This window comes from Furipterus horrens, unplaced genomic scaffold (assembly GCF_987537825.1).
Source record: "Furipterus horrens unplaced genomic scaffold, mFurHor1.1.pri manual_scaffold_8, whole genome shotgun sequence".
NCBI classification, from domain to species: Eukaryota; Metazoa; Chordata; class Mammalia; order Chiroptera; family Furipteridae; genus Furipterus; species Furipterus horrens.
In genome coordinates, this window is record NW_028327178.1 from 44,382,920 (window position 1) to 44,407,037 (window position 24,118).

Sequence of the window (24,118 nt, forward strand, 5' to 3'; positions counted from 1 at the left end):
ATCCCGGTCTCCTAGCTGAATAACTGTGTGAATCCATCTTGGACCCCCGCCCCCACAGAAAGCACCACAGGGCTGCGAAATAGGTCGCGGACAGGCAGGCGCCGGCCGGTCGCTGATTTGTGACGCGTACACAGGCACTGCCCCCGACAGCCAGCCCAGGAAAACAAAACGCATCTGTCAAAATGTGGCAGACAAATATAGAGATCCCGGTGGCACAACTCACCAGACAGCAGATAGAGAACCTGACAGATGAACAGATAAGAAACCTGTCAGAGGCTCAGTTCTGGGCCATTGTTATCAGGTGGCTTACAGAATTCACAAAAGAGCAGGAAAAAGATATGAAAGAAGCGAAAAACTTTCATAACGAAAGGAACAAAACCACATACGAGACAGATGGTGAGGAATCCAGAGTTCATTTCAACAAACTGGAATATGGAGAAGGAACAAGCAGTCAACCAATGCAGCGAGAGGAAATAGGAAGCAACAATGAGAGGATCAGAAACCTCTGGGACAGCTATAAAAGGCCCAACATAAGAATCATTGGTTTGCCAGAGAATGAGGAAGATGAACTAGAACTTGAAAAATTGAGTGAAAATATAATAAAGGAGAACTTCCCAAACTTGGGGAAGGGAATAGACATGCAGGTCCAGGAAGCAAGGAGAGTTCCCAAGAGATTGGACCCAGGGAGAACCACTCCAAGACACATTATAATCAAAATGTCAAAAATTAAGGATAAAGAGAGAATCTTAAAAGCAGCAAGAGAGAAGAAAAGAATTATGTACAAAGGGGTCCCAATTAGACTATCAGCTGACTTCTCAAGGGAAACACTACAGGCAAGAAGGGACTGGCAAGAAATATTCAAAGTAATGAAAATCCAAAACCTACAACCACGAATACTCTATCCAGCGAAATTGTCATTCAGAATAGAAGGACAGAGAAAGTGTTTCCAGGACAAAATAAAACTGAAAGAGTTCATTAGATCCAAACCACTGTTATATGAGATGTTAAAGGGACTGGTTTAAAAAACAGAAGCTAGGGAGATGAAACAAAGGCAAACGAAACAGGCAACGAGAGTGGAAAAGGAACTGTGGGTACGGGAAGCATAGTGGGGGGAGGTCAACAGGGAGAGGGAGTGGGGAGAGGGAGGGAGATGATATAGGAATTGGGGATCATGGTAGGAGGGAATGGAATAGACAGAGAGAGGTTGAGAAGAACTATATGCACAACTAATGGACATAATCTAAAAGGGGGGGACAACTGGAGGGAGGGGGGCCACCGGGTGGAGGGGAGCAGAGGGAAGGGAAATTGGCACAAATGTAATATTTTAATCAATAAAACACATTAAATCTGAGAAAAAAAAATAAAATAAAATAAAATAAAAAATAAAATAAAAAAAAAAGTTTATATTAAAAATGCCTCTAGTCTAGAGAAAATTTGAAAAGAAAAGAAAATCTGTGAGTGGTATGACGTGGGATAAACAGGCTGCCCAATTGACATGGAAAGACCTTCCAAACTGTCCAAATCTTGACCCATTTTCAATCTTTAAAAGCCTTAGGAAAAGCAAAGGAAATTATCTAAATCAGAAGCAGAAGATAGGCCAAAAATACATAATACAAAATGAATACATAGTAATGCAAATAATCCTATCTTCTGCTAAACAAGTAGCACAGAACTGTAAGGGCTTCTGGGAAGAACAGGGGCATAGCGGCTCTGTGCCTGGTGGAGAGGGTGGGTGCTGCCTTTAAACCTGGACTGGAAATGGCCAGCTCTTCCTCACCCACTAACTACAACCTCCCCCAGGGTGAATTTCTAGCTCTTACTATATGATCAGCATTAAAACTAAAGATTAGCCCTGGCCAGTGTGCCTCAGTTAGTTGGAACATTGTCCTGTAACTAAAAGGTTGTGGGTTTGATTTCTGGTCAGGGCACACACTCAGGTTGCAGGTTTGATCCTTGGTCCAGGTGCATGTGGGAGGAACCCAATCAATGTTTCTCTCTCACACTAATGTTTCTCTCTCTCCCTTCCTTCCTCCCTTCCTTTCTATCTACAAGCAATAAAAGTGTCCTCTGGTGAGGAAAAAAATATAAAACTAAAGGTTAGAACCTTGAATTCAAACTTGTGGATTGGTTAACCAGTTGGAAACCTTAGTGAAATTTGTTCCTAGCTGGCTGTTCCAGGCAGCAGCAAAATGACTGAACTCTACCCCCAGCAGGTTACAAAGTACAGGCTGTTCTACATGGAACAGACTGACAACTGTCAGAGCGGAGGGAGTGGAGAAACTGGATGAAAGAAGGTGAAGGGATTAGCCAAAGAACATATATGCATAACCCATGGACACAGACAATAGTGTGATGAGGGCCAGAGGGAAGTGGGGTTGAGGATGTGGGGAAGTAGACAAAGGAGGGGAGGAAATGGGGACATTTGTAATAGTGTAAGGAACAGGCTGTGATTATATAGGTCTAGGTTTAAAGTGGTATTTTCCTTAATCCCTTTATTCCATTACTATACAAAATAAAATGAATTATGTAGTTTAAGACTTTCTTTTTTTTTCTATTTATAGGATATTTGCATTTTCTAATTTCTCCTCTTTTTCTGTTTTTGCTCTTTTCTCTGTATAGTAGCCCCCCCTTATCTGTGTGGTGTACAAGAGGGGACCCCTAAAAACTAGAATTATCTTCTGATAGGTGGGCTAGGTGACTGTTCTAGGAACCCATCTGCATCAGTGTATTAGCTGGTGTTGTTCTGAGAGGCTATTACAGCTTCAGTGAATTTTTTTGAAGACTCTTTTGACGTGTTTGCCCATTTCATGATGGAGGATTCATGAGCACACCAGCCCCCATGTGCTGAGTGTTAAGCAGTTTTTGACTAAAGCATGACATGACCCCCATGCTCCACCCTTCCTATTCACCTGATCTCACCCCAAGAGTTTTTTTGTTTGTTTGTTTTCCCGGGTGATGAAAGCCCTCAAAGGGAAAAATTTTGCTGATTTGTAACAGGTGAAACAAAAAACAGCAGAAGCACTAAAAGGCATCAAAATGGATGAGTTCAAAAACTGTTATGAGCAGTGGAAAAAAACATCTTGATAGGTGTATTGCATCAAACAGAAGTTTAAATATGTAAGAATAAATACACAATTTTTATAGATAAATTCCATTTTTTGGGTCCCCCCTCATATATTTCAAGATTCCGAGGGGAAGCCTGAAATCATAGGTAGTACTGAACCCTGTATATACTAGGTTTTATTCCTATGATAATGTTTGTAGTTTCTCATTAGCATATCTGAATAGCTGGCATCACTGTTCTTATGCTTAGGGTCATTACTGATTAAAATTAAGTTTCCTGGAACAAGAGCACTGCAACACCACAACAGTCATTCTGATAACCAAGATGGCAGCTACTAAGTGACTAACAGGCAGGAGTGCCTACAGCATGGACATCCTGGACAAAGGGATGATTCCCATCAGGGCATGGCACAGCAGGACATTGAGGTGTCATCTCATTACTCAGAATGGCACATAATTTAAAACTTGGGAGTTACAGCTCTGATCATGTGTCCCATAAAGCAAAAGGTTGCCAGTTCTATTCCCAGTCAGGGCATGTGCCTGGGTTGTGTGTTCAATCACCAGTCAGAGCGCATGTGAGAGGCAACCAATCAATGTTTCTCTCTGATATCAATGTTTCTCTCCCTCTCTTTCTCCCTCCCTCCCTTCTCTCTAAAAATAAACAAATAAATAAAATATTTAAAAAATTATGATTCATGTATTTCTGAAATTTTCCATTTAATATTTTTGGACCACAGTTGACAATGAATAATTGAAACCCAGAAAGAGAAACCACTGTACTTTCGTTCTAGTGTTTAGAGTCATTTAAAAAAAAATCTTTACCAGAGGATGTGTTAATTGATTTTAGAGAGAGACGGAGAGATGGAGAGAGGGAGAGAGGAAGAGAGGGAGAGAGAGAGAAATGTAAGAGAGAAACGTCGATTGGTTGCCTCTGATACATGCCCAAAAGGGGATCAAACCCACAACCTAGGTATATACTGGGACCAGAATCAAACTGCAACCTTTTCATGTACTGTACAATGTTCCAACCAGCTGAGCCACCTGGCCAAGGTTACCAGTCATACTCTTATGAGCTCATATTTTTAACATTTATTTACATTAAAACAGCTATGATGTCATTCTTTTAATTGTGTTATTATTGTCCCTTTTCTCACCATTTCCCCTTTAAGATAAATCTTTAAAATGATGCACTTATTACATAGGATGTTCCAAAATGTGATTGTTCCATTATCACAGGTAAATCACAGCAACTGATTTTTAATAGTTGAACTTTATGGTAAAGATTAATGATACTATCATCAGTTTCTATTTCATATTTCATTTGGAACAAAAGACTTCATAAAAGCATTATAATGTTATATACTACATGGTATTACTTGCCCTGGCTGGTTTAGCTCAGTGGATTGAGCGTCGGCCTGCGAGCTAAGTGTCGCTGGTTCGATCTTCCAGTCAGGGTACATCAGAGAAGGAAAACTCTGACTCCAAAAAACCTCCGCTGCCTTGTGGCATACCTCTTCAGGGGAAAGGCTAAGGGAGTAAACCCCGACAGAAAATCCGGAGCCGGAGTCCCTAAGGCGGTTTGACGTTGTAGTCAACACCGGCAACTCCTGCGGCGCACCTGAACCCAAGCTGTATCGACTCCGTCTTTCCCTTGGACCCTTCAGCTGCGAAGAGAGGGGGGGTCTGCTGCATGGGCAACAGCAGACCCTCCATATTACCCTGCCCAGGCTCTGTAGCTTCAGCGTCATCACAAGATGTCGATTCAACACGGGAGGAGACAGATACCATGTCACTCCCGAGTCGGACTGCACAGCCATTCTCGGCGGTGCAGATAGACTCTTAAGAAGCTACACCATCATCTGCCAATTACTTAGAAAGTCCAAATTATTTAAGAAACAAAACAAATCTTTGTTACGCTTTTAAAGTTTTTTCAAGCTTTGAATTCTAATAAAAAGGAGCATGTGGGGACTTCCTCTCCCTCTACAACTAGAGAGGAATACAACTACTTCAAAACAAAAGATAACTAGAAATTCCAGAAAATAGAACTACACGGAAGCCCAACGTATGAAGTTATAAACCAGCGGCGCCCTTTGGGCAGGTAAGAGCGAAAGTGGGCGGTGCTATTTGCGGTCGCACCAGGGACAGCGGCAGGGAGAACAATCCCAGTGGCAGGGAGGACAATCCCGGCTGCAGTCAAACCCCGGCAGCCTATAACCCCAACGCTGGGGAAAGCAGCCACCACATCGCTTTGAACAGTGAGGCCCAGAGGGCGGGAGGACAGATCCCGGTCTCCTCGCGGAATAACTGTGTGAATCCATCTTGGACCCCCGCCCCCAAAGAAAGCGCCACAGGGCTGCGAAATAGGTTGCGGATAGGCGCCGGTCACTGGGTTGTGACGACAAAGGGCCACGGCGCAGCGAAAAAGGTTGCGCATTGCCGCCGGTCACTGGGTCATGACGAGTACACAGGCACCGCCCCCTATAGCCGGCCCAAGAAAACAAAATGCATCTGTCAAAATGAGGCAGACAACTATAGAAATCCCGGTGGCGCAGCTCACCAGGCAACAGATGAAGAATCTGACAGATGAACAAATAAGAAACCTGTCAGAGGCTCAGTTCAGGGCCATTGTTATCAGGTGGCTTACAGAATTAACAAAAGATCTGGAAAAAGATGAGAAAGAATAAAAAAACACTCATAATGAAAGGAACAAAACCACATATGAGACAGATGGTGAGGAAAAAAAATCCAGAGTTCATATCAACAAACCAGAACATAGAGAAGGAACAAACAGTCAACCAGTGCAGAGAGAGGAAACGGGAAGCAAGGATGAGAGGATCAGAAACCTCTGGGACAGCTATAAAAGGCCCAACATAAGAATCATTGGTTTGCCAGAGGGCGAAGAAGATGAACTAGAAATTGAAAAATTAAGTGAAAATATAATAAAGCAGAACTTCCCAAACTTGGGGAAGGAAATAGACTTACAGGTCCAGGAAGCACAGAGAGTTCCAAAACAACTGGACCCAGGGAGAACCACTCCAAGACACATTATAATCAAAATGTCAAAAGTTAAAGATAAAGAGAGAATCTTAAAAGCGGCAAGAGAGAAGAAAAGAATCATGTACAAAGGGGTCCCAATTAGACTATCAGCTGACTTCTCAAGGGAGACCCTGCAGGCAAGAAGGGACTGGCAAGAAATATTCAAAGTAATGAAAAGCAAAAACCTACAACCACGAATACTCTATCCAGCAAAATTGTCATTCAGAATAGAAGGGCAGAGAAAGTGTTTTCAGGACAAAACAAAACTGAAAGAGTTCATTAGATCCAAACCACTGTTATATGAGATGTTAAAGGGACTGGTTTAGAAAAAGGAGGATCAAAACTATGAAGTCTAAAATGAAAACTGCATCACAAGAAACAACAACAGAAGCTAGGGAATTGAAACAAAGGCAAACTAAACAGGCAACGAGAGTGGAAAAAGAACTATAGGTATGGGGAACATATTGGGGGGAGGTCATCAGGGAAGGGGGAGAGGGAGGGAGATGATATAGGAATTAAGGAGCATGGTAGGAGGGAATGGAATAGACAGAGAGAGGTTGAAAAGAACTATATGCACAACTAATGGACATGGTCTAAAGTGGGGGGGACAACTGGAGGGAGGGGGGCCACTGGGTGGAGGGGAGCAGAGGGAAGGGAAATTGGGACAAATGTAACATTATAATCAATAAAAGACATTTTAAAAAAAAAGGAGCATGTGAAGGATTAAGATATTAAAATACTGTAAGTGTAACTAAATGAATAAAAACCATCAATAGTCTAAATATGACTCATGAACTCTGAAGTCTAACATCTTACTCTATTGGATTTTAAAGTTAAATAATGTTTTTAAAGGAGTTAAATAGAATATGTAAAATCTTAAATTTCTTTGAACTTAAAAAGCTATATAAGAATTTATTAACTGCTTGGGCTTTTAGTTGCATCAAAATTTTGAAAATAATCCTCTTTGTCTTGTAAGTCAGTTTCTGAGTAATACTAAACTTGATATATATGAGTCTGTGTGGTTCTTTTAATTATTAAAACTACATTTAATGTTCTTTATGTACTCAGCTTAAATCATGAAACTTTCTGAATTTCAATTTATGAAGGCAATGAAATGAAGCAATAGTTAAGGACTGACTTGTACATGCACACATGCGCTCACACATGTATAACTATGTCTAGGTAAATCTAGACACAGCTACAGATCAATTAGTTATGACCTCTGTTAATATGTGTTGTTATGTCCTCTGTTATGTGCTATGCTGTATCTTTTGTTAATATGTATAAAATTAGAAGAACTTAAAGAAATACCATGTGTATATAATATCATCATAATAATGACCAGGAGCACCACAGAGAAGAGATAGAGTCAGGGAAAAGAAAGCTTTTCCTGCAAATATTTGAGGAACTAAGAAATAGGCTTACACCTGCATCCAATTCAGATGATGAACAACAGCAACAAAAAGATAACCTTCTGCTCTTACAAATTCTTCATTACTCTTGACAAGAAAAGCAAGAACAAAACCACTTACAAAATGCCAGAGCTGGAAGGAACCTCAGGAATATTTATATCATTTTGTAGCTGTGGAAGACCTGCAGCATCTTTGAAACTTGCCCATGTTCACACAGCCAGTTGGTAGCTGACCTAGCTAAGACTAGTACCCATCTGGGTTACTATTCGTTCTACTAATACTAGTGACTGAGTATTCTTGACCCAAAATTATTGGAGGCATGCCACCTATATATGTTTGTTTATTTATAAGTTCAATGCATAAGTTACAATGCATTGTACATATAAATATTCACACTTATTGAAAAATTCACTCAATAGAAAAATTTTAAAAACAAAATTTGTTGTTTTTTTTTTGAAAAAAAGAAGTGCTAATATTTCTCCCTACACCTCTATGATGTGCCTTTGTGGATTCCCCATTCTGGAGACCCTAATATCATGTCACACTGCCCATAATGACTCTGAGGTAGATTTGCTATTCCTGAATTTATTGACTTAAGTTGAGGTTACAAAACCACTACAGTCCAGTTGAAAAGAAAGCATTAAACTCATAAACTTTAAGTGAATTTAAATACTCATTCCATACAGTTATATTTATAATGACCATATAATTTTGGCAAATTATTCATACTTATGTTAAGTATTGATTTGGTTAATGGCCATTACTTTCTGAAAATATTCTGACAACCTATCAGCATATTTCAGGAAAATAATGCATTGTGGGCATTATTCTTTGCTGACATTGCTCCCAAACACAGTATCACACATCCCTATATGCTCATGGTTATACTGCATTATTGGTTTCTCCCTCTATCTTTCCCACTACCTGTAACTACTAAAGAAGAGAGATGGTCTCATTTATCTTTGCATCCTCACACTGTCTCCAATGCCTGATTTTGTTCAATAAATGTTTACCGAATAAAATAAATTCCAAATTCATCCACTTGTAATCATACCCTAGCTCAGTGATTGTCAGCTCTGGCTTCACATTAGAATCAGCTGAGGAGCCATTAAAAATGACCAGGGGAAGGGCAGGACTCCCAATATGGTGAAGTGAGTAGTTTAACAGTTTCTCTCCCCAAAAAGCAATGATAAAACTGGACACAATTGTCAAAAACAACTGGTTCAGGACTCTGAAAACAGTGAGAAGTGGTTACTCATAAAATGTTCCAGAACTTGCCCTGGCCAGGTGGCTCAGCTGGTGTGAGTGTCCTGCAGGGTACCCATGGGTTGTGGGTTTGATCCTAGGTCAGGGTACATGACTCAGTTATGGGTTTGATCCCTGGTCGGGGCATGTACAAGAGGCAACCATAGATGTTTCTCTCTCACATCAATGATTCTCTTTCTCTCTCATTCCCTTCCTCTCTCTAAAAAAAAAAAAAAAAAAACAGAAAAAAACAAAAAAAAAACAATAAATATATCCTCAGGTGAAGATTTTAAAGAATTATTTCAAAAGTTAATAAACTTCAGGTATAAACAGTGGGAGTCTGTGACATTTCTGCCTAGTTCCCCACCCTCCTCCTCCAGCTCAGTCCGTAAGGTAGTTTACCTAGGAGGGGGAATGTGTGAAACTCAGAATGTTCACTGCCAGAAGGGGCTAGTTTTATTTAACAGCATGATGAAACTTCAAATCCAGGAGCATTGTGAATAACAGTAGCAATCTAAGTGCAAACAAACAAGGGAAGACCAACAAGTGAGTTAGCCAGAGGCTGTAATCATATTTGGGGCCCAGCAGCAGCCTGGCAAATCAGCCAGAAATTTAACAAGTAAATCTGAGAAATAAGATCATCATAGGGGGCCTTCATAAGCTCTCCACATAACTATACAGGAAAAACTGGAGAGGCCCCAATTTATCTACACATCATTGACTGACTGTAAGCCTGTATATATGTGCAGAGGAGAGGCAAGAGAGTAGAGGTAAGCAAAGCCAGAACATACTTAGAAAAAACTTGAACTTTAAATGTGCTCCCAACACACACACACAGAGCTATTGCCAGAGCTGGAAGCTTTACTGGCTTAAAATGTTTGTACGCAACCTATGACCATTCATTGACCATTAATCTATGAGTGTTATCCTCATGAATTCAGGCTTAAAAATAAGAACAACAATTTTTAAAACTGAGCAGAGACATCAGCAGCCACATAGTGGTGAGTAAACAAATTCTATAAATGTGTTCAGACAAGTTAGTAAACAGAAACAAAACAGCAGCAACACACTTGGGGGAAATTCAGAAACATAATTGTTACAATATATTATTGATATTTAATGTTCCATTTTCAAGAATAAAAGTTATGAGATATGCCAAGAAATAAGAAAGTGTAATCCACACTAACAGAAATGAGCAGTAAGTAAAAACTGTCTTTAGATAGTCCCTGATGTTGGATTTAGCAGAGCAAAGACTTCAAAGTAGCCATTATAATTATGTTCAAAGACTAATTTTAAAAACTTGAATGAAAGTATTACAACAATGATTTAAAAAAGAAAATGTCAACAAAAACATTATAAAACAGGATCAAATAAACATTCTAGAGTTTAAAAATACAAAACTTACATAAAAAAATTATTAAAGAGGCTCAACAGCAGATTTTAGATAGAAAAATAATCAGTAAACTTGAAGATATAAGTAATCCAATCTAAAAATCAGAGTGGGAAAAGAATGAAAAAAAATTAAAAGAGCCTCAGAGATCTGTGGGACAAAATGAAACATATCTATATATGAATAACCTGACACAGAAGAGAGAGAAAAGATAGGAAAATATATTTTGAAAAAATAACATCATGAAACTCCCCAAATTTGCCAAAAAATATTAATTTATGGCTCCAATATTCTCAACAAACCCAAGTATATACACAAACAGATATATACCTAGATATGTCATAGTCAAACAACTGGAAGCCAAAGCCAGAGAAAAACTGAAAGCAGCAAGAGTAAAATTATTCATTACATAAAGAGGAACAATATATTAAGGGCCGACTTTACATCAGAAACAATGCTTTTCAGAAGGCACTGACACGACACAAAACAGGCAGTAAAGGAGGAATAAATGAACAAACAAACAAAAAAGAAACCCATGAGATACACACACAAAAATAACAAAAGTGGCAGACATAATTACAACCATACCAATAACTTTATCAATGTGAATGGACTAAAAACTCCAAGAAACAAGCAAATTGTCAAACTAGATTTCTAAAAAACCCTATTATATGATGCTATGAGAGGTATACTCTACCTCCTAAGACACAAACAGTAGTCCCTCCTTATCCATGAGGGATATGTTCCAAGAACCCTTGTGGATACTTGAAATCATGAATAGTACTGAATCTTATATATACTATGTTTTTTTCTGTACATACATACACTACTGTATTTGTTAAAGTAAAAGGATAAAAAAAGATATAACATGCAAATGATAACCATAGGAGCTGAAATGACTATATTAAGATCAAATAAAATTATTTTAAATTAAGAAATATTACAAGAGACAGAAGGGGAAATTTCCCAATTATAAAAGGGTTGATTTCTTGGAAGAAACATAATAATTATAAGTTTATATGCAGAATCCTACCAACAGAGTCCTAAAATACATGAAGCAATAAGTAACAGAATTGAAAGAAAAAATCAAAAATTAAAAATAATTGGAAACTTCAATACTATTCTCCAAAATTGATAGAGCAACTAGATGGAAATTAACAAGGATATAGGAAATTTGAATAACACTGTCAATCAAAGTGATCTAACACACTTTTCTAGAATACTTAACCCAATGACAACAGAGTATGTATTCTTTTCAATATTTTCTAGGTGAGTTCACCCACTAGTCAACAAAACAAGCTTAATTGATTTAAAAACACTTAAATTATATAAAATATAACTCTTGACAACAGAAAAAATATATAAATAATCTACAACAGAAATAAATTCAGAAAATCTCAAATATCATGCTTCTAAATAACTCATTGGTCACAAAGTTATCACAAGGGAAATTAGAAAATATTTTGAACTACATAAAAACAAAACACAACATATCAAAACTTATGGGATACAGTTAGAGCAGTGATTAGGGGAAAGTTTATTGTTTTATGTGTTTATATTGAAAAAGAAGAAAGATTTTAAATTGATAACAAGTTTCACCTTGAGAAGTAAGAAAAAAATATATGAAGCAGGAAGATTAGATGGGAGATCAATGAAATCGAAAAGAGAACAACAGTAGATACAATCAATGAAATAAAAGTTGGTTCATTTAAAAGACCAAGACATTGACAAACATATCTGACAGATTAACCACAAAAAAAGAGAGAAGACACAAATTATCAAAACCATTCTCAACTCATTCTATAAGGCCAGTATTACCTAAAATCAAAACTAAACAAAAACATTGTAATAAAACTACAGATCAATATAATTCACGAACACAGAGGCAAAAATCTTTTTAAAAATATTGGCAAACTGAATTCAGCAACATATAAAACCAAGTGGAGTTTATCCCAGGAATACAAGGTGACAGCCTCAGTTCCCATGCCCTCCTCCCACCTGCCTGGGAGATAGCAATATTTTGGGCAGGGAGTTCCCCATAATAGCAGGGTGCGTCGAGCTGAGCCACGTTTGCTGTCATGCTTGCAGCTGCAAGATAACCAAACTGAATTCAATAGTGCCTTTTTTCTTCCCCCTATAGAGCAACCCCCTCCTCCTCTAGGAATTCAGAGTCAGAGCCACTTGCTGCACGGCTCCCTTCCTGCTTGCTGATTCCCTCAATAAACTTCTTTTTTCCTGCTTGCTGCATCTTGATGGCCTTCTGAGTGACTTCGTTCTTACACAAGGTTTATTTAACATTTGAAAAATCAATTACTGTAATACACTATATTAATAGACTAAAGAACAAAACCCACATTATCAATTAATAGATACAGAGAAAATACTTGACAAATTTCAGATTTCATCCATGTTTAAAAATCTCAAAACAAAATAGGAGTAAAAGAAAATGAAAAACTCACAGCTAATATCATACCTAACAGTAAAAAACTAAATGCTTTCCTCCTAAAGTTGGAAACAAGGCTATCATTCAAATGTTTCTATTCAATATTTTACTGGAGTTTCCAGCCAGGGCAAATAGCATAACAACAACAAAATCAGATTGTGGCACTGGCATCAGGACAGGCATACAGCTCAATGGAACAGAACTGAGAGTCCAGAAATAAATTTTTACATTCATGACCAATTGAAATTTGATAAATATGCTGAGGAATTTAATAGGTTAAAGGAGAATCTTCAAAAAATGGATCTGAGACAATATGTGCAAGTATGAATTTATAATTTGACCCAACATCACACAAAAATTAATTCAGAATAGATAATATATTCTAAGTATAAAAGCTAAAATTATAAAACTTGTAGAAAAGCTCTTTTTTAAAAAATTTTTGCTCAGTGACATTTTTTCATTGCTTTTAGAAAGGGAGGAAGGGAGAGAGAGAGAGAAACTCCAACTAGGGATGGAGCTCACAACTTAGATTGTGCCCTGCCAGGAATCACACCTGCAACTTTTTGGTTATGGGATTACACTCCAACCAACTGAGCCACACTGGCCAGGGCAAGAGAAACTCTTTATGGTGGTGAATTAGCTAAAGAGTTCTTAGATATAACACTAGAAGCATGATTCAAAAAGAAAAGTTGATGAATTGAATTATATTAAAATTAAAAATTCTGGTCTTTGAAAGACACTATTAAGAGAATAAAAAAACAAGGTACATAATAAAAGAATATATTTGTAAACATATCTAATGAAAGACTATATATAATACTTAAATAGCTGACAACTTAATAATAAGCATAAAAAATTAAAATGCAAAAGATTTGAATAAGCACCTCATCAAAGATATACAAATGGCTAAAGCACATTTTAAAAAATGGTAAACATCATTAGTCATTAAGTAAATGCAAATTAAAATCACGATGAGATCCCACTACACACCTACCAGAATGGTTGTAATAAATAAGACAAAATAACTAATGTTGGCCAAGGATATGATAAACTGGATTCCTCATACATCGTTATTGTTTTGGGAATATAAAATGTTATAACTATTTTGGAAAACAGTTGAGTAGTTCCTTATAAAGCTAAACATAAATTTAGCATACAATCCAGCTGATATTTGAGAAAGTGGGAGTAAGTTGACTTCAAACATTATGAACAACAGTCTTTCAGATTGTGTTACATATGAGAGTATCACTGAAATTTTCAGGTTTTATTTTTGAACTTTTTATAGCAATTTCATTTATCCGATAGTAACTTATTCAACATCCATTGTGTGAAAAATACTGTACTCACCACTGGGATGGAAGGGTATATGAAGATAAAGACCCTTATTTTCTGAGAGCTTTACATTTTGTAGCAGAGTAAATGCTACCAGACCTGACACATTGTATTGTGTCAATCAAGGAAGAAAGGGTGGAAGGACAGAAGGAAGGTAGGCAGATAAGCAGAAAGACTAGTACAAACAAAATGAAAATTCACAGGCTTGAGAGAGAATTTCTGTCATGGGTTATCAGGGAATCCTTTGTGAAAAACTGGACATTGAAAGATGAGTAGGACATCCCAGGATGAGCTATAAGTACAAAAGTTTAAAGCTTAAAGCTAAATTCTGATTGCTGAATTATCCATGTACTGCCATTAGACTCTACTGAGTGGCCATAAAAGAGCTGAACTCATTTTTATTATTCTAAAACTTTTCCTTTAAAACTGAATGTTTAGATATATGTACAACTTCATGCTGTTGCTTGTAAACAAAATGCTCAGCTGTTTACCAGAAGGAAGAAGAGGCAGTGATTTTAGTGAACTATGGGACAGCTTCTCAAGAATGGCCCAACTTGGCTGTCATTGCTCATTTAGTCAGCCACTCTTCTCAGGACTTCTGGTGTCAGAAGTTCCATTTCTTTTATCTTATGTCAACTTTTCTATCAAACACGTTTCCCCCTCTTGAAAGAAAACACTTTCTTTAGTCTTTTGTGAAAAGTTATTTTGGATCTACTTTTGAGTTAGAGCAGAGTTTTGTTCTATGTTCTTCCTTTGATACTAGCATCATGTCAGGTTCAACACTCTACTGACTTTGATTCTCTGGTTTCCCAATCTGCACATTTATGTAGGTTTCAGGAGAACATCAAAGTTAGTGGACAAGTAGGAGACTAAAAAGAGCCCATCTGTTGCTGATAACATTTTGCAGAAGAAGTTCTTGTAAGATAAAAGCATGAATTTAGTTGGACCAAGACCACACTTGAAATTTATGGACATGTAGTGTCATAATAAATAAGCATCCCTTGGCTTTTTTCTTTTTGTTTTTATTTTTTGTATTATTTACACTTATCTTTTAAAAAATAAAATTACAAAGAATTAATATCTAAACTGAAAATAAAAACTTCAGTAATACAGCTTCACAACAGCTGTTAAGGAAAAGTGGCGATGTAAGTGTACACGCATTACTGAAGGCAAGGAGTAAGAGCAAGAGAGGACTCCAGCTGGAATGTTGATTACATTCACACTGCTTCCTCTCAATTTAAATACAGTACTCTTGGCACACTGAAAGAAATCATCACATGAGAAATTCACAACACCTTACTGAGCAGTATCCTGTCTTCAAAAGCTATCTGTCAGAGCTTGCAGTTTGACACAGCAGGTGATACAGTTGTCATCTAAGGTGGTCTTTCTAACGGTGCTGTACCATTTTGCAATTGAATTCACAACCTGGAGACAGCCAAAGTCCCATTATTGTCAGGGCCTTCTACAATTCTTGAGAATCCACTTATTCCACCCTGTTGTCAAAACTGATCAAATGTTGTCTCCAGACATTCAGTACAGACCAGAGTTCTTTAAATTCACTGAAACCTATTGTGCCTGACAGATCTCTATCCAGCATTGAAAGCATAAGCTGACAAGTCTCCAGGTTAAAAGGTTTGTATCCTCCAGCAATGCCCAACTGTGTCAGGTATCTCTGCAATTCACCAGCGCCTGTTTTTACATCCTGCCCAGCTACTGCAGGAAAGCAAACATACAGTGGATTCTGAGTTTGTCTGGGAAACGTAGGCCCTCAGGGAGCCCCTCCCTAGGTAGGGTGCCAGGGTGCCTGGGATAAACCATGGTGCAGACTTACTTTTTACTCCTCTCTCCATTTCATTCTTTGCCCATAAAACTCATTTGTAGTTTTTTTTTTAATGTAGCTAAGTAAATAGAAATATAACCACAGGTGTTTTTTGTATGTATTGTTTTTATTATTTAAATTTCTACTGAGAGGTAACATTGTACTCTCTTTTTCAGTAACTCTTCCCAGCTAATGTATAGCCATGATCTAAAAGCGAATATCATGAGGGTCTGAACCACTTCTCACAATGAATGTAGAACAGTCATGTGTTCTAGAAAAGGTGGATGGGTAAAGCACTGAGAGATTTAAATTTTTTATGGTTCTTATCTACATATACTCTTTAGTTTTTTAATCTATTTCTGACTATTTCAAAAATTAATTTAACCAGACTAGATTATGACCTATTTTTAAGCAGAAGTGAAAGAGTCTACCCCATAAATCCTAGAAATTATATTATGTAGGACGCTTCTCAATGGTATCAGGAGATGCCTTATAGAGTCTAAGTCTGCAGACTGAAAATTGTCCAGGGCTTATAAAGGTTAGTCTTTCTTTCTTTCTTTCTTTCTTTAAGGATTTGCACTTAAATTTTTTTTTAAATTTATTTTTAGGGAGAGGAGAAGGGAGGGAGAAAGAGAGAGAGAAACGGCAATGTGCGAGAGTTTCATTGGTCGGTTGCATCTAGCACACCCCTGTCAGAAACGCTCACAATAAAAACTGGGACACAGGACTTGAGCAGTAGAGCGAGGTGTTTATTCATGAGTCTGCAGAGCTGGGCGCACCCTCAGCGAGGAGAATGTGCGTGCCAAGTAGACAAAGATGGCTGGTTTTATAGTCTTAGCTTCCCCACCCTAAAGCTTCCCTGCCCTGAAATTGCCCTGAAAGTGATTAGCTTCCTACCCTGAACCGTGGTTAGCTTCCCCCCACCCCTCTCCTTCTTCCCCGTTTCTCCATTACTAGTTACTCCTGAGTTACAATCTAACAGTATCATCTAAATGCCCCTATTGTGATTTGTAAATATGCTAATACTGTCAACTCCCTTCTCAGAGATCCTCTAATTACATTTGCCTTTGAGACCCTTTAACTACATTTGCCCTTTGTTTCTAATGACTTTCTACTGGTTTGGAAGTCACTATGTCCTTGTTTCTTACACCCCCAACTGGGGACCTGGCCTGCAATCCAGGATGTGCCCTGACTGGGAATTGAACCAGCAGCAACTTTTGGTTCTCAGCCAACATTCAATCCACTGAGCCACACCAGTCAGGGGAAGTTTAGTCTTATTAACTTATTTACAAAGAAGTCTATAAACCCACATCCCAATCTAATTTGGAGATGGTCCTTGTGGTTTACAGTACTAGACATTTTATGAAAGTTACCTTCTTCATTTGAGGTGCTTCCGATTTCTTGTTTCATCTAGAAAAGCTGATGTGGAAAAGGTCAAGCCTGTTGCAATAGATTGCATGGCCTTGACCTTCCAGAATTCAGAGATCTCTGCGGGGTAGCTCAGTTACACCCCACTGTGTGGCAAGGCTAACAGTGGACAGAGCTAACATTTCACCTCCAAGCCCAAGGAGGTAACAGCTTTATCCTTCCTCTACCTTCAGCTGACTCATTCTATTGCTACTCTATTAAAGGACATGCCTTTCTTCTCACAGCAGGAAGCACCTGCCCGTGCAAGATTAATGTCGTTCGGAGGGTATCTTGTATCATTTAAACTTGAATTTAACCTGCAGAATAACCCGACAAATAATATTTTCAATGTAGAATAAAGCATAGGAGGCAGAGAATGAATCACATCTTTCTGGGTCTCAGTTAAAATGTCTGTAAAAGGAAGGGCTTGAATTAGATGAGCTTTTGGTCTCCTGCTTTAACATTCCACAGTTCCATGCATCTACAAATTGCTGATTATATGAAACCGGTATTACCAGAAGTGAGACTCCTAGTGCTTTTTCTGCCAACGAACTGCTCATTAATTGCAGTGCAAGTGGAGGCAGAAGACTGGTGCATGGTGAGAGCTCCTATCCTGGAACTCAGGGTTTATCTTTGGGATTCAGAGTATAACTCACCTGCCTTTTAAAGAACTAACTGGATTTTCTGCTTTCATTAGATTATCCTCTGACCTTCTACTGTATAGGAAGCAATGTGAGTTGTCATTTTCTTCTTACTTAAATTCTGGAAGACAAATCCCAGAATGTTGTACAGTAAGTCCTCACATAACATGGTCAATAGATCTTTGAAAACTGCAACTTTAAGTGCAACAGTGCAAGAAAATAAATTTTACCACAGGTTAATTAATATAAATAAAAGTTAAGTTCTTACAGCATATTTTTGGTCACAAAAACATCACCAAACTTCTAAATAAAGAGTCAAGCACTTCATATTAAATGATAAACATACATTTAAAAAAGATTAATAAAAACAAGTAAGATAATAATTTTCCAACCTGCTTACTCTAGAGCAGGGTCATGGGCAGTCTGAGCCTATCCTGGCAGCTCAGTCTGCAAGGCAGGAACCCACCTTGGCCACTCATTAAGACTGGGGCAGTAGAGACATGCCAGTTCACCTCACATTAACATTTTGGGGATGCAGGAAGAAACTGGAGTACCTGGAGAAAATCCACACAGAGATGGGGAAAACATGCAAACTCCACACACTGTGCTCTGGCTGAGAATTGATTTATTTTTCCTCATCAATGTTATAACAAAACAACATTGGAACCCTGGCTGCTGTGGCTCAGCGGATTGAGCGTCAGCCTGCAAGCTAAGTGTCGTTGGTTCAATTCCCAGTCAGGGCACATTACTAAGTTGCACCTCAGGTCCCCAGTTGGGGGCGCAAGTGAGAGGCAACCACACAGTGATGTTTCTCTCCCTCTCTTTCTCCTTTCCCCTCTCTCTAAATATAAAATAAATAAACAAACAAATAAGTAATTAAAAAAAACATTGAATGAAATGATTTTATTTGAGGACCTGCTGTATTGATACTTTTTACCCAATATATAATATATATATGTATATATATACCTGATATATAATATATTTTCCTTATGTATAATAATAATAATACTTTAATTTGGAGAAGAGGCTATAAGACTGTCTCTGTAATACAAAAACTTGATATAATAGCAGCTTTTCAAGCTAACTTATTTCCCATAACAGTCTATTTACATAATTCAGATTTAGCCACCTGAATCTGCAGATGGCTTTCAATCTCCATACAACTATGGTTATTTTATGTGTTTTTCTTACTAAGTACCATAAAAAACAGTAACAACAGAACAAGGTACTTCATCAGAATCTTTGGGAATGGAGAAGAAACAAATAATTTTATTATTGTCATATTGCTATATAGAGTCTCAGAAGGTCCACTGTATACAGAATATCTACATAGATCTTTTTGCAGCCTCAAAACTCCATGGAAACTTAATAGAACTTAAGAGCTCTGTGGAAATATTTGATGAAATTTTGAATTTGGCAAAAACTAATAGATCCAGAAATATGACCACTGCTCACCACATCCTTCCTTACTGTGCACTATCAGCTCTTGCCTGGACTGGTTAACCTGCCTTTTTTGTGCCCCACAGTCTGTTCTCCAAATAACAGTCACAATGATCTCTATATAACTTAAATCAGGTCATGTCACTCTCCTGCTCAAAACTCTACCACAGCTCTCCCCTTTAACTGAGAATAAAGTCTTTACAGCATCCCACAGGGGCCAACATGACTGGCCCTGCTCTGTCCATTACCTTTCTGACATCTTTTCCATCCACTCTGCCCCTAACTTCTCCATTCTGTCACTGGGCTTGATGTTGTTACTTGCTGAAAGACCTTGCAGTGGCTGTTCCCCATATCTGCTGTACCTTTCCCCCAAGTAAGCTCAGGGCAAACTCCCTTAGCTACTTCATGTCTTTGCTCAGATATCACCTTCAATTAGGCCTGACCACCCTATTGAAAATTGCGGCCCTGCGCCCTCACCCCACATACCTGAAATCTATTACCCTACTCTAATTTTATTGCTTTCATAACATTTATTACCTTCTACCATAATACAAAATTTAATGTCTTTGTAGATTACATTTATCATTTATGGCCTATCTCTACTTGCTAGAATATATGCTCTCTGTCCGTTTTGATCCCTAATTTATTTTGAGCACCAAGAGCAGTACTTAGCACACATGAAGCACTGGGTAAATAGTTATTGAAGGAATAAACAATACTGAAACCTCATTGAGTGTTCCCCATGTGACTGCTATTACACTAAACACCAGCTATGATTATATCTTTAAGACTCCCCCAACCCAAGGAACAGTCATTTTTCTCATTTGACAGGTGAAAAATTGAGAGGTAGGTTAATTATCTTATTCAAAGTCATAAGCCTAATTGCAAGAACAGTAGCCCCCCCTTATCCAAGGAGATACATTCCAAGATGTCCAGTGGAGGCCTGAAACTGGATAGTACTAAACCCTATATATACTATGCTTTTTTCTAACATATACATACCTTTCCACTTAACGGAAGACTTTACGGCTTTTCTTTGGCATATCTGAATTGCCAGCATCACCATTCTTGCTCTTTGGGATCATGATTAAGTATAATAAGGGGTACCTGAACACAAGCACTGTGATACCATGACAATCAATCTGATAACCAGACATGTACAAAGTGACTAACAGGCAAGTGTATACAGTGAGGATACACACACAGAGGAACGATTCACATTTTGGGTGGAACAGTGCAGGACAAGTGTGAGATTTCATCACAATACCCAGAGTGGCATGTAATTTAAAACTTATGAATTGCTTACTTCTGGAATTTTTGATTTAATATTTTTGGACCAAGGTTGACTCTAGGTCAAACTGCAGAATGCAAAACTGCGAATAAGGGAGGACTACTGTACACATGGGCCTCTTTGATCCCAAAGACTATTCATTTCCCATTGCAACAACTGGAAATGGATATGTAGAAAATGGACACTAAACTGACACCAACCACTAAGATCAAGACACAAAAATGTCCACAACGCAGTAGATTTCTTTGGTAACATCTTTTGAAACTATATTGGAGTGAGAGATGAAGCAAGTTCTCAGGTCCCACTCAGACCTTCCTATAATCAGATCCACCAATAAAAGGTGGCCATTTCTGTGTTTAGTGGTCTCTATTTTTAGCACTGGAATCTTGTGTCTGAATTAGAATTATTTTGAGCATTAACATGTTCTTTGCAAACTCTAGTAATTCCAAAAGAAGTTATTATCAGGATAGTAACAGAGGGGAGCCGATTAACATGACATGAGTGTAGATAATGGGCACAATTTAAAGTTAGGCAGACTTCCCTGGGCAAGTCACCCAAGTCTCAGTTTTCTCATCCCCAAACTGGTGTCTTCCAAAGTCCCTTGTGAGTCTCTGTGTCTGATTCTAAGCAACAAGTTAAAGAACCTGTAAGTTTCCAGGCTTGGCATTCATGAATGTTCTAGGACTTTTTTGTCTTATAATTTGTTCCTTTCCATCTATTGTTCCCTTCTTTAAATCTTGGTTATTTTTGTGCTGAGTGGCTTCTCCAGGAGAAGGGCAAATAAAAGGAAGCATAACATAAACCCATACATTGATGCTTCAAGAAAAATCTGGTGGCAGTGTGGTTAAGGGGAGTTGCTGACTATAACTAGCATTGGGTTCCTATAAAAAGGGGTGAGAAACTTTCACAGGAGGGGAGTTCAAATCACTGTTCCACTACTTCTTAGTATAATGAAGGTCTTTTAATCTTTTTGGTCTACAATTCTCTCTTTTGTAAAGTAAGCATAATAATATCTACTTCTCAGGACTAATGTGATGCTATGTTAATTGCATCATATATGTTTAATTTTAATTTGTTTAGAATCAATTAAATATCTACTATTACCACAGAGAGTTGAGACAACTCTAAATCCTTCTAGCATGCAAGACTGTCCTATGTTGTTCACTGACTTTTTAAAGTAATTTCTTCCTATTTACCAAATATAACAAAATATTTATTTTATTATTTCCATTTTAATGTATGATCCAACTTACTCAAACGAAAAGAAGGTAACATGTTTTCTATAATACCTCATTATCTGTAAATATCTGCCTCATTTCATCTTAAATCCTTATAATATTGGTCTTAGGGAAGGAATTCTCAGGTCACATACTGGGGTGTCTGGTCTACATGTAGCCTTTAAAAAAAAAATTAAGATTTTATTTATTTATTTTTAGAGAGAGGGGAAGGAAGGGAGAAAGAGAGGGGGAGAAACATTGATCAGTTACCTCTCCCATGCTCCCAGTCGGGGATCCAGCCCACAACCCTGTCATGTACCCTGACTGGGATTCAAACCAGTGAGTGACCTTTTGGTTCGCAGGCCAGCACTCAGTCAACTGGGCCACACCAGCCAGGGTTATAAAAAGACTTTCTAGTACAGTGTTTCTGCCCATTGTTGACTCACAAAGTTCTCTGAGAATTTGATGAAAGCTGCAGTCCTTCACAGCAAAAAATATTCTCATCTGTGCATAATTTTGCACATAACTTCAAATCATCCAAGAGTGTTGAAACCTCTTTATGGACAGAGGTTAAGAACCCTTGCCTAATGGTTGCAAAGTGGTCATGAGTACCATTTCTTTTTTAATCCCTGATAGTATTTGTGGATTGCTAACATAAAATGTTATTTTGCTCTCCAGAATTATTCTCTTTATTTTAAGGCTTTTTCACACTGTGACTAATAATAAAGGAACTTAGAATAAGCCTCCAGAATTTATTTTATAACCCTTGGCTCAAAATGCAATTGGTAACTGATCTGTGCTATAGCCACAATGACGCTGAATGAGCAATTGTTCTTAAGACTGAGATCAGCCAAATCCTGAGTACAAGATAAATCTCCATAGTTTCCACTTTAACACTAGACATCCAACTACAAAGCAGAGGCTAAAATTAGATCACACCTAGTGCTTACATATACTCCACAGAATTGCAGTTCCAATTCTAGGGGTTTTATTTAATCAACAACACTGTTAACAATCCAAACAAAGATATTTCATTTAGCAGGAAAAAGTTGCTCCATTTTGAAAAAGCTAAAATAGAACCTACAGGAATTATGAAGATTTTGAAATGTTCAATGATGCACCTATTAGCTCTAGGTCTAATAAAAGAAAGACTAAAATATTCCCAGAATTAGGTAGGCATTTTCTTCACTTTCTTGTTTCTAGGTCATCATTTCTAGGTCAACATGTTTTTAACAAGAAGTTTGATTTGTTCAAACATAGCAAGTCATTAATACCTACCTACATAAATGCATACATAGCAGGAAGGAACAAGATGTGAGGCTGACTATAGAAAAATAGTTACAGTTCCATTTCCTATGAAAGTTTGTTATTTGAGGCTCTTCATAGCTAAAATGACTAAGTCTTTCAAAGATTATATAGACCAAATGTTTTCTAAATAAAATATAAAAATTTCCAAAAGTTCAATTACTAATGTTTGGTATAATAGATCAGATTATAAATAAATATAAATATTGCACATATGGTTAAAATAAGGATTTGTGTAAAATTAAAATACTGTTAATATAAAATTTAGCAATAGAGTTGAAGAAGTAAAGAAGTCAAAAGTACAGATTCATAAATACTATAGATTCTACAGCATTGGAAAAATAAAAATAGTACACAAGGAGTTACATTAACATGGTATGATAATAAAAATTCCCATTTTCTATAAAGTCAGCACAGATAGTGCAGGAAAATCAATATTTAAAATACAACCCTCCTCTCTTAAGACAGCTGCATACCTAAATGAGGTTATTAAACGTATCTATGGAACATTGCTCAGGAGAGCAAAATGATGCTGTCACATACACATGGTGTTAATTCCTCCCAACATTCCTTTGTGAGGCAGTCCACTTGAAGCAAGTGCCAAAAGAAATGAATTTCACTCAGTGACAATATTTCCACATTTGCAGCCAATTCCAGGTCCTTATGAATACCCAGTGGCAGAATAGGACTCATGAAAGTTAGATTGCAAGATGATCCTGTTCCACTTTAAATGGAATTTCAGAATGTTGACATCATACACTTCAGGTAAATCCCATCAGATTCTGGCTCTGTTACTGAACAGAGCAGAAGCTCCCAGGAGGTCACTGTCAGTGCCCATGAACAACAGGCATAGATCAGATACTACTTAATCCCAACAGGAAATCAGGAATTTCTGCCTTTGGAAACCTTCACATCTCTTCATACAAACCACTATGTTATTTCCTCAATAACTTTTTTAATTCCCCCAAATAAATGCCTTTTCCAGATGTCCTAACAGCTATTTCGTGGGCTCAAATTTTTTAAAATGTAAAATTTTATTACATTTATAACAAAAAATGTGACCTATGTCAGATG

The 24,118-nt window shown here is 37.6% G+C and overlaps 1 protein-coding gene and 1 pseudogene across 1 annotated transcript in view; both read right to left on the minus strand.

Moving 5' to 3' along the window:
* MYOM1 (myomesin 1) overlaps positions 1-24,118 on the minus strand; it is a 153,333-nt gene that overhangs the window by 123,763 nt on the left and 5,452 nt on the right. The gene's annotated exons all lie outside the window — the stretch shown is intronic.
* Positions 15,023-19,523, minus strand: LOC150002830 (sorcin pseudogene; annotated as a pseudogene).